Source organism: Camelus bactrianus, chromosome 4, assembly GCF_048773025.1.
Source record: "Camelus bactrianus isolate YW-2024 breed Bactrian camel chromosome 4, ASM4877302v1, whole genome shotgun sequence".
Taxonomy (NCBI): domain Eukaryota; kingdom Metazoa; phylum Chordata; class Mammalia; order Artiodactyla; family Camelidae; genus Camelus; species Camelus bactrianus.
Window position 1 is genome coordinate 94171010 of NC_133542.1, and position 18023 is coordinate 94189032.

General features: G+C 37.3%; 1 protein-coding gene and 1 pseudogene across 1 annotated transcript in view; one reads left to right on the forward strand and one right to left on the reverse strand.

Moving 5' to 3' along the window:
- Window positions 1-18023, forward strand: part of LOC141577578 (uncharacterized) — a 736830-nt gene that overhangs the window by 550455 nt on the left and 168352 nt on the right. The window lies entirely within an intron of this gene.
- LOC141577393 (large ribosomal subunit protein eL29-like) lies at window positions 1632-2107 on the reverse strand (annotated as a pseudogene).

An 18023-nucleotide genomic window follows, 5' to 3' on the forward strand; every position in this document is an offset into this window, starting at 1 on the left:
GAGTGACTACAGCGTATTTGCGGAAGTGGGGAAACAGATGAGTGTCTGGTGATTTAAATGAAATCTGAACAAGTGGTCAGGAAAGTGCAGAAGAGAGGAGATTCAGATCCCTAACCATGGAAAGGCTCAGATATAGGAGGCAACTGGGATCTTCGCAAGTGGAGGTCCAGGTAAAGAGGATTCTTTAAAGATTTGTATAGGATGCTGTTAGTTACCTGATCCCTTTTCACATCTGGTTTACCTGGCAGCTTTTCATTAAAAAATGTCTTGTAGTTTTACTTAACATCTCAAGCTGTAATATTTTCATTTATAATTGTAAATATAAATACAAATGTTAAATTAAAAGACATAAACAGTCCTTATGTGATGACCTGTTAAGGCTGTCATGGCTTCACTGTTTGGAGTGTTCCATCTTATCAGCTACTTCCTAACATCACTTTGGTCAGAGAAGTCAGGGCAAGGAGGCAGGGAACACTGTCTCCAGAGGAGAGTAGGAGATAAGGACACACCAATAAAGGTTTCATACTTTCTAGTTTACCATGGTCCTGCTTAGGACACTTACTTATTTATTACTTAGTGGTGAGAGACCAAACATAATCCACTAAATTAAAAATAACAAGCCATTGTTAAATTAAGAAAGATTGCACAATGCCAGAAAACACTGAATCTCTCTAAAAACATAAATATATATAAGAATTATCATATGAGGTAAGATGCTTTTCTTTTATTTGACCATTGCACACTATATAAAGTGACCCAAAGTAGGACTCTGGCTTTTCCCATTACTTCAAATTATTCTACGCTATGGCAGAATAATTTACTTACTATCATCAGGGCTTTTGTTTAAAAATCATGCCTGTTCTTATGTCACAATTTTTGTGCCACCTTCCTTTGACAGACAATATTAATACTATTTCAGAGCATGATAGGAAAATCAACCCAAGAGTTATTTTTCCCCAGGATTTCCTCCAAGACTTGTCTACAAAGTTAAAAGTGTTCTTATAGACTCTCCTATCTGATGTGAATGAGTGGAGAGTTTAATGAAGTCAAATGAACCTGCAGAAATCTTTTAAGAAAAAACTCTGTTATAGTCTAATTTTATAAAACAGAGAAAACCCAAATCTTTAGTTAATACAGTCATTTTCCCTTTTTCCCCACGTACATATGTGTACACATGTCAATGTAAGTAAATGCCTCTCTCTCATCCCCCTATCTATGTATAATTACATGTGCAAAGAACTGAATTGACATGACAAAAGATATTGTAAAAACCAGAGTGGTGTTATTACTTGACATTTTTTCACATAATTTTTAACTAAATATTAACAATAAATAGAGCATGCTTCCTAATCATCTTAGATTAATCCCCCAAAGTGAAGAGTATTCTCTAATTGAGTGTTTCCCAAAGAAATATTACATAAGGATCCCCTGGATATTTATTAAAATTGCAAATTACCAAGTCAATGTCTACAGAATTAGCATCTCTGGAAATAGAGCCCAGAACATGCACTTTTTTTTTTTTCCTGCCTCAGGTTTATTTGTACAAACAGCACAGGTAGACATGAGCCCCATGCAGACAACTGCCCAGGGGTTACACTAGTCCTTACATCCTCATATCAGTAGATGAAAGCCTCTACTCTGGAGCCTTTGTGGGGGCCTGGGTGCCTTTGGGAGACTGAGCCGGAGCTGGAGCTGGAGCCAGAGCTGCAGCTGTGGCCTTGGTCTGAGCCTTGGCCTTGGCCTTTGGCCAACAGAGCCTGAGACCCTTGGCAATGTGGGTACGAGCACATTTCCCGAGCTTGGGGTAAGCAATGTAGGCAAGTGGACTGAGCTTTCAGCTGCTGCCCTTTGGAATCTTGGGCTTGGCCTCCTTGGGCTTTATGAGAGCCTTGATAGCCTCAGCAAGTGCATTCATGTCGTTGATGTTGTTGGCCTGTATCTTCTTCAGGCCCTTCTTCTCGTGCTTCTTGGCAAAGCACGTGTTCCTCAGGAACTTGGGGTCCACCCCCTTAAGAGATTCATATCATTGTGATTCGGGCTTTTTGATGCCATTTCTGTGCCATTTTTGGGACTGGTTGTGTGTGGTGTGGTTCTTTGACTTGGCCATGCCTGTACTGGAGCCAGGAGGTCCCGAATCGCCTGGGAGTGGAAGAGAAAGAGCCAGAACATGCACTTTTAAAATGCCTGCTCAATGAAAAATTTTTACTGCCCGAGTCCTAGGTCTTCCCTGACATTTGCTATACATTTATCATTCTGAAAAAAAGATTCTATTGCCTGTTATGTGAAACATGTTAACAAGTTTAGATATCTGAGCATCAAAAACTGGGCTCAAAAATTCACTGCAGTTAGAAAGAACATGAGAACATAGAACTATAAAGCTAATCTAATCAGATGAAACCTGTATCTCCCCAGAGCGATTCTGTGTCCGAGCTGTATCACAATCTCCTGAGGGTTTTTTTTTAAACTAGATTTAGAACTTTTCCCCAAACTGTAAGACCACAACTTTTTCGAGTGTGTTCTGGTAGCCAGCAGGTAACAGTTGAGATGTTTCAAACATCTCACCTGCATAGACTGAGATTACTTTTGTCTTTAACACACCCTCTGTTTACACTTGATCAACAGGAAATTAAACAGTGAATAACAATTGGGGCTAAATAGTTTCTGTCACAGTTTTAAAGTTACTACATAAGCCACAGCCTTAATGGCTGAAGGCAGATCTTCCCTAGAGGTACAAATTTAAAGTACAAGGAACCACAGAAACCACAGGAAAAAATCACTGCTTTGATTTGCCACGGAGCTTTGAGCTCTTGCCTCTTTTGGAGAAATAGGGATTCATCCTTCAGGCTTTCTGGGTTATTTTTTTCAAACTACAATTCACTTTCAGAATCACAAATGAATGTCTGAGGGAACACAGAGTTCAAAGCTTTTTCTTAAGCAAGATATTAAGTCATGTGTCATGAGGTACCCAGTGAAACTTCAGACACAGAAGCCTGAATATATTTGCCAGAGAAATCCAGAAAAAATATTCTATCAACAAGGATAGTTTTTTTTTTTTTTAAAAGATGGGAAAGACCCCAGATGTTAATAATAGTTATCTATGAGTTGAAGGGACAATTAAAATTTTTTCTTCTTTATAGCATTATTTAATTGTTTCAATAAAGGTCATCCATTACCATTAAATTCAGGAAGAAAACCAAAACATAATTTTACACACTGTTTTTAATGACAAAACAATTAAGTTTTTTCTTCAGGTCAAACAGTTGGAAAGTGAAGGGGCAGTAAAAGTTGTAAAAATTCCTCCTATACATTAGGAAGTCCCCCATGTTAATTTGGAGCTTTGGGGTTTTCAGTTTTGGTGTGTCTCTGGAAGTAAAGGGCAGCCTGGAAAGTAGCTACAATATGGGAGAATATGTTTAATTAAACTTACCTACAGCGTTTAAGAGATAATAGGACTCTATCAATGAGGCTGTTAATGACAATAATAGGGAAGAGCCAAGTAAAATTAGCTCTTCCTCTCCTCTCATCTGTGATGTTCCCAGAAAGACCAGAGGATTTTAGTGACGTTCAACACATACTCTATCTCTAGACTTAGGTAGATATAGATGTGAGCTTGGCAGTCCCATATGGCAGTCTGCTTTTTAGATACTGTTACTGAGTCCAAACTCACTCTGCTTGCTGCACAACAGGCCAGTAAACTGGTCGATGAGGTGTTGGGGCAAGGAATGATGACTTCATTCAGAAAGCCAGCAGACCGAGAAGGTGGCAGACTGATGTCCTGGAGAACCATCTTACTTCAGGCTCCTTTTATACTGAAGATGGGGGTGGTGTGGTTGATTGTTGCAGATTTCTTGTTTCTGAGATCTTTTGTTTTTGCGGCTGTCCATGTGGGTCAGGTCATGATGTTCCTATAAACCTCTCACAAGACAAATGCTATTCTCTGTTCTGCAATTTTTGATCTCTATATGAACAGAAAAGTGTTATACCCTTAAAGGTCAGAGCCTTGAGAATGGGCTTTCTTATATATTTCAGGCTATAGATAGCACTCTTTTAGAAAAGGTGCAGAGCCAGCATGACTAAGCTCAGGAAACGGCAGAGTTAGAGCTAAAGGAACAGATCTAATACGGAGTCAGCTTTGTTACTCCTTATTACAATGTTGGTGCCGCTATGAAGTCTATAGGAGGTGGGCAAGGAAACATTGTTTTATAAGGGGACAGAATTATCAGATACTGACTCACATTTGTCGACAGCAATTCTGATGAGTGGCTTTCTGCTTTTGACATCTTGGCAGCTGTCACTATAGAAAAGGACATTTGTTTATAGGGTCAGTTTGCAGGCTGTGTCCTGAGAACTGTATATCATTAAGAAGGCTAACTCTCTTTAATTCCCCATCTGAATCACTCAGATTTGGCTAAATACAAAGTTTTCAATTTATGCTGTGAAATTTTATGCCCCTTCTTGCTCTGAGAAAAGAAACTAGGAAGCCCTTCCTGAGGGACACAGAAGTATGGACTGATGTCCGTTGCCTGGATCTCTTCCAAGTCTGTGCCCTGACTGGACACCACACTTCATGAGAGTCAGTTAAAATGGCATGATCCCCTATCCCACTGGTTGTGCTAGCTCAGCAGCCCATCCTTGTAAGCTTGGGGGTAAGTTTTCATTACTTCTAATCACTTCATCATGATTTACTACTCTGCCTCTTCTTGTGCTGCTGTCTTGTGATAAAATTCACTCAAAAATTAAAGAGGCATGACCACCTCCCAGTTCTTAATTACTGCTGCCTGGGATGTGTGTGCAGTGGCTGGACCACCGGCGGTCACCTTCCTGCTTGTGTCACTGCTGTAATGCCCTGCTGGCTTTCTGCTTCCACTCTTGTACTGTTACATTCTGCCCTCAATAAGGCAGCCAGACAGAACCCTTGGAAAGGTAGAGAAATCATTTCCTTCTTTGAAAAACTCTCCAGAAACCCCCTTACTCTTTCAGGAGTAAAAGCTGAAGTCCTTTCAATGGTCTACAGGTCACCACAATTTGGACTCCCTTCAAATTCTGATCTCATCTTCAATTACTGTCCTCTTGCCTTTCGCCATATTTATTCTCCTCCAATACATGAGCCTCTTTCTTTGTTCAAACAGTTCATATGTGCTCCAGCCATGGACTTATTCTTCCCTCTACCTGCGACATTCTTCTTCAAGACGCCCAAATTCTCACCTCCCTCACAGCCTTTAAATTTTGCACAATTGTCCATGGCTCACAGAGAACTTCTTTATCATCTTGTTTAAAATTTCTGCCCCCATCATTCTGTATCCTTCCTTCCTTGTTTTATTTTTCTTCATGGAACTTTCCGTCTTCCAACGTATTATGAAATGTATTGATTTTGTTTAAGGTTTACTCCATGACTGGAATATAAACTTTGTGTTGGTGGGTTTTTGATCTTTAAAAAAAAAAAACAATACTATATGCCCTACTATATATATATATATACATAATCAATACTATAAGCCTGGAACACGGCTCAACTCCAAGGGTTCATGTTGATTTGCCTAGTGTAGTTGCACAGGGACCCAAACTCGGAGGGGCCCCCATGCTTGGGGTTTAAGACTCTGCAGTTGCCATCTTGAAATGTAATTCCTGAATGCAACTTTGAATAATTTCCTCTTTGTACTTGTATCATAAGTGAAGTCCAGTTAGACAGTAGACTCTGTGCCTGGGGCTTGGAGCATGAGCTCCAAGGGGCTATCTCCTGCCACCTCTCTGCCTTCTCTAACAGGGTCTCAGCTATCTGCTCCCCTAACCTTGAGGTCCCCAATTCTGCCTAGTTGTCCCCTGTTGGCCCCTGCCCCTGGCGTCTTGGGCAGATCACGGTGATGGCAGTTTCTGCCTTGGACTGGCATCATCACAGTGCACCTGGTGGGGGACTTGGTGGAGCTGAGCCTCATCTTCTACCCCATCAGATACAGAGAGTGACTCAGTATTACAGGCTTTACATTTAAACATCTCCGTTTTGTAACTATCAACATTTCCTTCCTATTTGTACTGAATTATATTATGATCTAGTCATTCTTCCCCTGGATTCTGGGGTGGTCTCACTGGTCTCTGGCCAGTTCTCTTTCTTCTTCCCAAGCTTCAGGGTCAGGCTTGCTTGCTCCCAGCTAGGCCTGTGGCTGTCCGTCTCTCTCAGAGTGTTCTCAGATACCTTTGTTTTGCAGCAGTGTATGTCATATGCCAGATTCTCTTTATGGGAATAATAATTCACTGAGTTTTAAAGGAAAGTAATTATGGATTGGAAGGAAACTGTGGATAGTGTCCCTACCACCGGCTTTCAAAAGTATGTCAGCTTTCAAAAAATATGTTTACATTTTTAAGAATGTATTTGATTCAAATAGTGTATTTCTAAATTATCATTGGTATGATAACTAGCTCCATCCAGCTACTGCAGAAAATAGTAACTTTTAATGTTGCAGTATAGATGTCAACATTTCTTAATCAAAATCCAAGGAAGCCTAGTCAAATTTGCAGAACATGGAAGCATTTTCCTAAGATGCCTCCTTTTAAGGAAAAGTTGTGTGCATGCAAGTTGTCTTGCCGACTTTGTCCTGCCCTGCTCAACGTGTCTGGATCCAGATATCCCAGGGGTGGGCCATGCTATAATGAGACAATAAATAAATTTTACTTTAAGAATTAAAGGCAAATTATTATGTTGTTTCATGTTAATCCCTTTTCTCTAGAGGTCTTTTCGGGACAGCAAAATTTGTTGGTACTTCACATCTGACTCCGCGTGAGGAAAGAAGTGCACATGAGCACGGGTGGGGAATTTGGAAAATATAAGGGAATAAGAAGGCAGAATGGAAAAGAAAAGCCTTTACATGAGGAATAATGAGAGAAAAAGGCTGTCAATGAGCATCAGTGCATCCCACCAGATAACAAGATTCCTGACTTCTTAGCCATCGTCTGTGTTATAGGCAAAAGGTGAAATATAGATTAAATTGCCAAACTAGCTCCTAAATAGAATTTCTAATGCTTCTACTTTTCTTTAAATAATTATCTTATTACTTAAAAATTTACATCTCACATAATTTATTAACATAAATCATTTTCTTTTTATCTGAGATGAACAATTGAATTCTTTCAGTGTTTTGATTCAATGTGGCTCCCATGAAATAAATTTAATCATTCGATAAGTAAAATTATAAAATATTTAAAAAAGCAAATAGGGTTTCTTTCAAGTACTCCTAGGAATCATTAAAAAAAATATTCATTTGCTAACCAGTTAGTCATCAAAATTTATTTAACCATCATTTTGGTTAGAGTTCTCTAAAGATGATAGAGAATGAACATACTTTGAAGATATGATAACTCTCACAAAGTTACAAACAGAAATATGAGAATAATAACAACTGATGTATGTAAGCAGAGCGACTCAAAAGTGCCAGATAAGATAACGGAAGAGTGACAATTAGCAGGTGTTCACTGGCCTCTGCGTGTGAGGCAGGGGGTGTAAAGGTGAGTGAGAAGCACAGGATTCCGGGCTCTGGAGCGAGTGGAAGGCAATGGAATGGTTACACCGGAACCTGTAGTGGGAGTATCTCTCCCACATATTCTGGGACAAACGAGAGAAAAGTGGCGAATGGAATTAATATTTCATTTACTGAGTGTAAAAATCTTGCAGTAATACTAACTAATGTTTATAGATTATTTGGGGGGGCAGGAGCTCAGGTAAGAGCATTAGATGGACTAATTTTATTTAATCCATAGAAAATCTCATGCAATAAAGACTATCCTTAACCTCCTTTCCTAGATGTTTGCCCTGAGCCTCAGAGAGTTTAACTCCCTCTTTAAATTTACACGTTTGTTAGTGGCAAACCAATCCCAGAGGCTGTGCCCTTAACAACCACACCTTGCCGTCTGTGAGCTGGGCGTGAGAAAAATAGTGACGGAACTCAAGCCGGGAGGTAGTGACATTCTCAGGAGCACAGAACGTTTAGGAGAGGGAAATGCTAAGGACAATAACATCTACATGATTTCATGTTACGTTTTTTTCCTACTAAACCAAGGCTGCCTCCTGAGACAATCAAAATGGAAGTTTTGGAGGGTGAGCAAAAGCCAAGACGGAGTGGAGATAAGATTGACTGGGCAGCCTGGTGAGAAATCAGTGGGAGGCTGAATAATTCCTAGCTATGCAAGCTGTGTATTTTTATATTATCGTTTGACCCCTTTTCCACATTTCAATTTGCATGAATTTTTGAAGAATTAATCTAATGAAGAAGCATATTTAGTCTTTCAGAAGGAAAAAAAACCAATATTTACTTTCTATTTCACCATCCAAATGTAACAGATTCTACAGGGGCTAGAATGTAAATGAATACTTTAAGTAAATAACATTGTAAATCTTTCAAGAAATATGAATTCCTTAGATCTTTAAGGCAAATAGTGTGGTTTCTAGAATTGGTGATGTGCCCTGATACTGCACTTGGGGAGAAGTAACTCATTTTCCTCCAGGATGTTGGATGAACTTCTATTTTATGCATTAGTATTTCTGATGCTGCTCTGACACATTCACTAGAGATATTTGTTGTAGTGGTTATCAGAACCTTTGAATTTGTGTATGTGTGTGTTTATGTTGCCAATCTCCTTAATTACATTTTGTAACCATTCTTGGTTAAGAAGTTTCTGAGATACAATGCTCAGTATGTTAATTATTTATATTGTAAATGATGATATTTTAAAATTATTTTCATTATTATTTCTCTTTGTTGTTTATGCTTTAGAAGGCATCTCTGAACTAAAAACTAAAACATACACATGCTCTATTCTGTTTCTTCTAATATTTAATGATAATATTTAATTTTTTAAATACTCTTATTGTATATACACACTTAGAGACAATTAACTGGAATGTAACAATAATAAGTATATTTATTGCTTGTCATTTGCTCTGTTCAAAATCTTTGTATGCATTATCTCATTTAAGCATTTTTTGGATATTAATGTTATTAGGTCTGTTTTATAAGTGACTTAGAGAGTTTAAGTAATTACCCAAAGACAAAGAGAAAGAGAATTTGAGTTAGACCCTTCTCCATAGACTTCATGCTTCCTCCTGTCATTTTCATTCCTAACGTCTTTATTGTGGTGACGTTCTTAGCTGGACTGTGTTCTTTTATATAAAATTGTACTTAAATAATTCAGAATATCAACAGAATAGCCCGCTACAATCACAGAATAATATTCAGGTAACAGAACAGCAATAATTGTATAAATCACTTCAAATGCAACTAAAAATGAAAAAAAAAAGTAATCTCTGCATATAATTCATTTGTGTTGTTCACTGTGCATCAGCAGGAAATGTGTCAGATGTCCACACAGTTTCACTCCCCCATACTCTACACGGCAAAGCAAAGGGCTATGTAATAACCACCAGTCTAGAACTTTCAAACCGTATTCAGTAACATGTTAAGTGTATATATCTTAGACAGCCTTGCATTTCCATGTTTCATTTTACTTTAGGAGGAGAATGTTAAATTCTTTATAGATAGGGAAGAAAAAGGCACTGGAACCAGCTGAGTTTGTGTCATAAAGTTCATCTTCTTCCTCCTATTTCCTCACCTGTCACATCTTCCCCCTATTTTTTTTTCCTTTTATTTTTCAGCCTTGGTGGTTTCTTTAACTTCCACACCAGATTTTCCTCCAGTCTGATATGCAATGAAATTTTTTTCTTATTTTCCCTTTGTTTTACTAGCCTCTTTCTGCAGTAAGTCTCCTTGTTGTCTACAGCAGTGTTTTCAAGTTTCCTAGTTTCTTTAAAGCACAGCCATTGGCTAGGCTCAGATGCTTTCCTTTGACTTGGATGTGATGTTAAGTACAAAACAAGAAGCTGGTTGGAGAATGCTTATTGGGTGCACTGGGGTCTTTGTAATTCCCTTTTGTGTCCTGTTTTTTTGGAGGAATGTAGATTTTCACTTCTTTTTTTGTGATGGCCCTTAGCTGCTTGCATGTATTCAGTTTAAATTTTTTTTTAGCAGAATTGGTTTTCCAAAATGCATATTCTAACATTTGCCTCTTGGTTACTTAGTATCTCTTTGGCCACTTTTATCTATCTTTCTGTCTGTCTGTCTGTCTGTCTATCTACCCCTATATCCATCTATCTGTCTATCATTTATCAATCTATTTTTTGTCCAGTGACTGCCCACCTTCCATTTTCCTTGCACTGTCTCTATGAAACTCAGTTTATCGTCTAGATCATAATTTGATTAAGTGTTTCAGGAAAAAATTACAGCTGACATTCCTTTAAGCCCTTGGGTGGCTGAAAATGGCTTTCAGTTGTCTTGATAAGTTAGGGAGAAATTGGATAATGAAAGAAATTGCAGGTTCATTCATTTAGTTTACTATAAAACTTTATAATTATTGTTCACTTATCTGCAAAGTTTAAGTATTCTAGAGACTAATTCTGTAATTACTATAGTCACATTTCCTTTAGTAGATAACCTTAAATCATATTAATTTTTTTTGCTCTAGTGTTTATAGGATTCCTTATTTTCAAAATATCAAGAAAACAAACAAAATTCAAGAAGACAAACACAAACCAGAAGGAGAAAAGAAAAACAAGTTATTCCACGTGTCAGTTTATCTTCTGTAAAAATAGCAAGTCTCTGTAATATCTAGATATCACAAAGAAGCCTTTCTTCAACTTAAGAGTTTTATTGCTACAATTTCCAATCTGTTTCCTATTTATTCTCTTCTTCCACACTTTTTGATCCAACTATGGCATGTGCAGTGTTGAAAATTTATAACTATTGAATTTTAAATGAATTTACATCTTTGCTCTTTGTTTAAAATTTCTCAACATTTACTTCATTATGATTTTATATGTTTTCTGTAGTATTCTTTCTCTGTTTTTGACATTAGCTACTTTAAGTTTTGTTTGTTTGTTTTTCACATTCTTTCCTCAATCCTTCAGTACATAAAGAGAAAGGGACCGGCAGGAATAGATACAGGTTTAGGAATAGAAGGAAATGGGGATAATCTAGGTCCATCCCTCTCCCTGATCTGGAGTTAAGTATTTATTTAAAATTTCTGATTATAGAAAAGCAAACAAAGAGACTGATATTTCTTTGTTTCAATAAATAGTTTTCAATAATATATTCATACTTTTCATCTTGCCTGAGCTTAATTTATTACTTTTATAGTTAAATTCTCTATGTGAATCCTTTCCACATATTCTTATATTGAGATTTTCTATGAACACATTCTTGTTTGAGAAGAAAAGTTGATCTTTTTTGGGTGTATCCTCCAAAATATTTTGCAAGATTTTCTTAGGAGAATTTGCTCTAACCAGGATACTATTTGAGTCTTCCTCTAAGATCTTAATCTGTGGAGGTGAGTGATGAAATTTCACGTGAGTTTAGTTATTGTTTCATAGGTAGGTGAGAGGAAGGATGCTAAGGCCAAGTTCAACGGCTAATTGTCTCTTCATTTCTATTCTTTTCACTTGTTGATAATCCCTCTTCCAAAGACCAACTTTAATTATCAGGGTTTTGTGGGGTTGTTTTAACCTTAGAAACTCTGCTTCTTTGCAGCTGAAATCTCTTCTAGCATTTATGAGTAGTAAATCATTTAAACAACGATTCGATATTAGAGAACATCTTGTCCTACGAATGCTCTGTGTCCCACAGAGGAAGACTTCTAAATGGGCATAAAGAGGCCTGCACTTGGGTATCATGTGAAGTTGCCCATCAGTGATGTTTTCTGTGACCTTCCCAGTACTCACAGGTGTATGTGTTAGGTAAAAGATGTATGCAGGGAGAGGCAAGTTTTACTGGGACTCTCATGGTGCCATTTATTTTAATTTTTTTCAGCAACATCGTACTGCTACCACTGGGCAAAATTGATGAGTTAACTCAATGAATTCCTTTCCATCATTTGTTCTTTGTAGTGCCTTTAGCATAAATGCTTCAAAGAATACTGAATTATAAGATTAAGAAAACTTATTTGAGCATCTCAGAAAAAAAGCTGATTAAAATTGTCTTTCTTTTTGAAGGCCAGTGAAATAAATATGCATGCTCGTATTTGTAAGTGCTTAGAAGAATGCTAGGTTTATATTCTTCTGGTGAGAAAGAAAAAGAACCAAACCCAAAAAACTTAAAGACATATTCTCCAGAAGACAGAAAGGTGACTGAAAACCAAAGAATCAAGAATGTGTGGAGTATTTTGTTTACCTGGGAACAGGATATCAGAAAACTCTGTGCATTTCACGGCTGCACTCCTCACTCTGGTCCTGGTAAAACGTTCAATTAGGTGGGTATAATATAATTAAACAGAGATGAAAGGTTTGAGCAATATAAAATATATGCTGATATATGTGTATATATATGAACAAATATATTAAATTAGTACCTGTTTTTACTGATATTTCCAGTTTTTTTTTACTGTGTGCATTCCTGCTTTTATAATCCAATATATAACATATAAGTATTTGTGTGTGTATGTGGAGCCTAACTACATAAAATTTATAAATAAAAACAGTTGAAAAAATGTCAAATACAGTTCAGTTGGGAAGTGGAAGTGTAGGTTTTTCTTTTTTTAAGTTTTATCTTTTTAGAGGTTTTTTAAATAATAAATGTATACTACTTTTATACTAAAAAAGTACATTATTTTTAAATGAAGGAATTATAGCTTCTAAATTCATGTTTTACCACTTCATTCCTTTCCTTTGCCTTGTGTGGTTTGTGAAACCATTGTTTAGAGGTTTCCTGTGGCTTTTCAGTGTAAGAAAATTGTGGACAGATTTATGAGGTCTCATAATGGAAGAGGCTAACAGCAGTTACATGACATTTGATTAGTGGTTCCTGATTGAGAGTCTCTCAACTAAAAAATCTGTAAAATATAGGGAAGGTTGGGGAAGAGATATGTTTTAAAATATTTTCAGAATTGGAGAGTAATTTTCACTGACTCTTATCCTGATGCTTTTGGTCTAAGTCAAATAGCTGCTGCTCTGCCCAAGTTTTACCTCATTGATGCAGGTGAACACGTGAGGACTTAAATAATGAAGGTAAGGAAGTTGATGCTTCCCCACTTCAGCCCTTGAATCAGACAGCCAGTTTCCTTCATCTGCATCACAGTAGAATTCACAGACTCCAGAGAACTGAATTAAAAAAAGAGAACACACAATTACCAAAAATATGGACTTTCCCCCTTTTCTTTTTTCCTTCTTTCTTTTTTTTTTTCTTTTTTCTTTGTCATTTCTGCATTGGACAAGGTTTTTCTAAGTATGGGTGAAAATGAAATAAAGAACCAGCCCAGGAAAATTAAATAAGCTCAATTCAAGTAAACCAAACAAAACATTATCTTCATGCTGAAAATCAGTCATGAAGTCATGTTTATATATGTGTGTGTGCAGCCATACGTGTATGACAGAAGCTTGCAGAACAAATGAATGAGAACATCATGCAGAATTCTTCAAGAGAAAGGTGAAGCTACTGAAAACTAATCTTAGATGGAGAACTTAGAAAACTCTGACATACTCAATAAAATTTAAAGAAGAAATGAACTAATGCAAAAATAATAGGACCCCTGTAAATAGTATAAAGACCCAGGGAACAGACAAATTTGAAATATCATACAACAAATTCAGATTAAAAGAGATATAACCCTTTTTTAATTAAAAAAATTAAAAAGACAGGAAAAAAAGAAATTAGCTTCTTTCTATCTAGATTTTCAAGTCAAGTGGAGAGCCAAAGATTTCTATGTTCTAAAACTTCAGCATTCCATGTAGCCTGGCATCAAAAAGTCTGCACAGGTAAAGATTGTTCATCATTCTGTGATTATGTACTTCCTGCATTTTGCAGTGTTAATCTATCCTTTCTCTTAGGAATAGAAGATGATAATAAATAGCAGTTTTGTGGTTTAAACCCCTTTAAAAGAAAGATACATGGGTGATATTTGGGAGAAATCTAAGAATGCTTAATCTAATTTTTGAAAAACATGATATTAATTTATGTGAGTTAAAATCCTTCAAAGTTGATTGACATTTGACAAGATGGTAATATTAAGAGAAATACGTAAAACACTCTTAAACACTTGAGAAGTGTGGCAAAAGCAATATTTTTAAGACTGCATTATCCAGTAATTCAACAGTTAGAAATATAGTTTAAGGAAATAATAAAAAATTCTTATGAAAGTTTGTGCACAAACATGTTCATGACATTTCTGATTATAATTTAAACTTTGGAGATATGCCAAATTTCCAGAATTAGTAAAGAAAATGATGCTGCATAATTATGAAATAATATTGGGAGTATTAAACCATGTTTTCAAATAATTTTATTTTTGTGGGGAAATATTTGCTATAACATAATGTTAAAATGAAAAAAGAGATCCCTAAACCATGTATTCAAATATTTCTGATTTTGCAAATGTAGATACATGTGTGGTATTTGACAGTAACTTTCATATCTAGAAAAGATTTACCTCTGTGTGGCTGAGCAAGGGTAAGCAGGGACCTTTTTATATAATTAATAGCTTCAAACATTTTACTGAGTCAGAAATACACAAACTCAAAGTCTATTGAATAATATCTTGAGAATATTGAATGTAGATAAGGAAAATTAAGCTAAACACAGCCAATTATAAAATGTGGGACCAACAGCTATCGTGGTGGCTTTTAAGCTGTCAGTTTAGGTCAATTGCAAATGGATTTACTAGACTTCCCTTCCATAACCTGAATCCGGGTGAAAGTTGGGAAATTTGCCCAAGACCTACAATGTGGTAGTAAGGCAGAGATCATGTGGTCTCACATTGGTCAGTGCAGCGTTAGACAATGCTGTGGCTCACATACGTGGTGCTGATGTGCTGGCAAGGGGCAGCGGCTGGACCCGCACCTCCTGCATCTCCTGAGAGTCTCTTCCTTCAGTTCTGTGAAAACCTGAGCCCCGTTTCCATATAATTGCGTGATGGAGTGCACCAACTTTTCTGCCGGTCACTTGTATCATCCAAGTTGAAGACCTGGAGGCAACTAGAGATCAATGTGTGTTCCAGAGAAAGACAGATGCAGGATTAAGTTCATTCTCATGGGTTCCCTCATCCTCATGGGTTCTATTTTGCCCTTGATGTCTCTCACCCCATGGCCATCTTTCCTTCCCGACTGCCATCCCTGCTGACCTCTGACCTTGCACCAGACTCAGACGCAACAGACTGCCACCAAATACTTAATGAGCTCCCATGACAGTGAAAGGTCTAACCCACTCCTATGATCTACTGGATCACACTTAGTAGTTCTGTGTCTCTGCGTGAACCCCAGCGAATACCACTAAAGCCATTTAGCCATGCTTAATCCTTCCATGTATCAGTATGAATACTTATCATGTTGACTATGCTGATCCGTTATTCTGAATGGCATAATGTACATGTGTTCACTTAGCAAAAGTAAATTACAACCACCCTGTTGTATTACATCCCTGTAGAGGACTTGGTGTAGAAAAGCCACTGTTATGTAAAGAGTATAAAAAACCTTTCTGAAAAGTAATACTGAAATGATAAAAAGTAACTTCTACCATTGCTTCCTCCCTACCAGTCTTTTCTCTTATCTGCCCATAAACATCTATGACCTTAGGGAACATTTCCTGTCTCTTCTGACATACTCTAAGGGTTAGGAACACTTATCCGCAGCAGGCTGAAAAAGTGGTTTCTGATGTCAGTTCTGTTACTTTCCCCCCTTTGGCTGGGGAAACTATTCCTGGGACCCACTGATGTTCTGTTTGAAGACTGACCTAGATACATTCATCTTCATTGCTAACTTGATACCACTTCCTGAGGAGTTGGAAGCCTCTGCTCTCATGACTTGGATTTTATTTGGGCAAACACTGTCCTGGAGGGAATATTAACCAAATGCATCTGTTTCCTTCTGATGTTCAGGAGTTTCCTGAAAAATCTGAATTGCAGGAGGGCAAGAGTTGAAAGCTGTTTTTCTATCTACACATTTCTCTTCATTCTTCTCTCTGCTGGGAAAATTCTTTGACTCTCTGGAGGTGGCAGGAAGAAGAGAAGGAGATTTCTGGACACATAATATGTCTTTCTGGATATGTGATTAATTTTGCTGGCAGACAATGTACTTTGGATAAGTAGATTTGATTTAGACACAGGTCCGTAAGTGGTTAAGAACTAGAAAGTCTTGAATACATAATGCAAGATGAATGGTCAAGGAAGGGAGTCAGTAACAATCTTGTGTTGGAAGACACAAAATTATTCATTTATTTAAAAAAAATCAGAATAAGCAAAACATGCATGTAAAAATCATGGTTGATCATCCATTTCTGTAGGAATCTGAAAAATCTGAAGTGTCAGCTTTTAGGATAGCTGAGCAATGGCAGAGTTTGCCTTTCTATTCATAACAACAAAGCCTTGCATCATCTTTGGTTTGTTCCCAATTTTATTAGCAGACCTCATGACAGTGCTACCCCAATCGAATCGAAAACATTGAAGTAGTAGTAAATATCGGTGAGATTCCATCCCATGTAAAGTCAGAAAAATGCTCTGTTACTGGAAACCTCTTGATACGGTAGGTAGTTTAGCCCTGAAGAATCACATGGACATTTTTATTTGACAAGAGAGAACACAGTGGTAAATATGATCCTTTAAGTGTGAAACATGCTTCAATTATGATACTCCAATAGATTTAATCATGAAAAAAAGCCAAGCTTCTACTTAAAGGACAGAGGTCATTTTATTATGAGTATTGCAAAGGTTTAATCACAGCTAAAATATATACAGTTGATTCTCATTATTTGCAGGAATTATGTTCTATAAAGTCACCATGAACACTGAATATATGAAAACTGAGCTATTGCTCCAAGGGGAAATACAAGGTTACAAATTCCTGCAAACCTGTGGTCACGAAGTTTTTCAATTGAAGCACCACTGATATATACACATTTGGTTGCCAACATCCTTGTGAAACAAAGTTGATCTCCTCTTCCACGTAACTCTCCTGTATAACACTCAGCAGGTATTATTTAAAAAAAAAATTGTAGCCTCTTTATCTGCAGAACCTGCCTCACCTGCAAGTTTAACATCTTTCACACCTTACTACCTTTTGAAACACGAGAGTCAGTCAGCCCTCCTAGGGAAGGGTTTAACATTTTCCTGAGCCTCAGTGATGTGACCTTGAGTTCCTTTGACTTTCAGCCTCTACAGTGTTATCCAAATATACTTTAAAAAATTCAGTTATTGTCTCATGAATCTACAAATTTAGCTGCTTTCCCCTATTCTCTGTAGCTGTATCATGCACTGTAGATGTTACTTTACCACTTTTGGGGGACAGCTTCACATACAGATTAGTGAGATTCCTCCTCCATTTTCTGGATGTACCTTACTGTTTATTCATTAGCCTTGAACTCACCGCATTACAACTCATGCCTGAACACAGTGTCTCCGTCAGGCACCTCGCTGCCTGGTTGCACTTAGGAACACTAGACAGGCCTTTAGCGCGATGCTTGGAGTCCATTGCAAAGAGCACAATCACCAATCAAAAGTGCAAAAATGCAAAACAACGTGGCATTAAAAAGAGCCCCTCTGCAAAGGACATTTGTTTACAGCAGAAGAACCGAAGCAAGAAGGCAGAGAGTGTCACCTTGTCAAACCTTGGCTGGAAACATTTATGTAGGGCAACACGTTTTTTGCCACTCTTCATAGATCCACGAGTGACCATGATGGCTCTGCAGGTATCGATTTTGGGGTTACTAATACATTTTAGCTATTAGGGGACTTCACAACTATGGAATCTGAAGACAATGAGGACTGACCATGAATGATAATGATCCAATTGAAGAGACAACCTTGGGGAGCGTGCTTAACGGACTGTGAAACAAAGTTAGGTTTCTGCTGGCAGTCTTCTCCCCTATTGGAGGTTGGAATTTTATTTTCTGAGTTTTGTTTTCTTATGAGTGTATTATGGAAGATAGAGCAGTTTTGTTAGTGCGGAACTGAACCAGGACCTTTTTTTCCCCTAAGATTGATTGAAATGAAAAATGAATTACTTT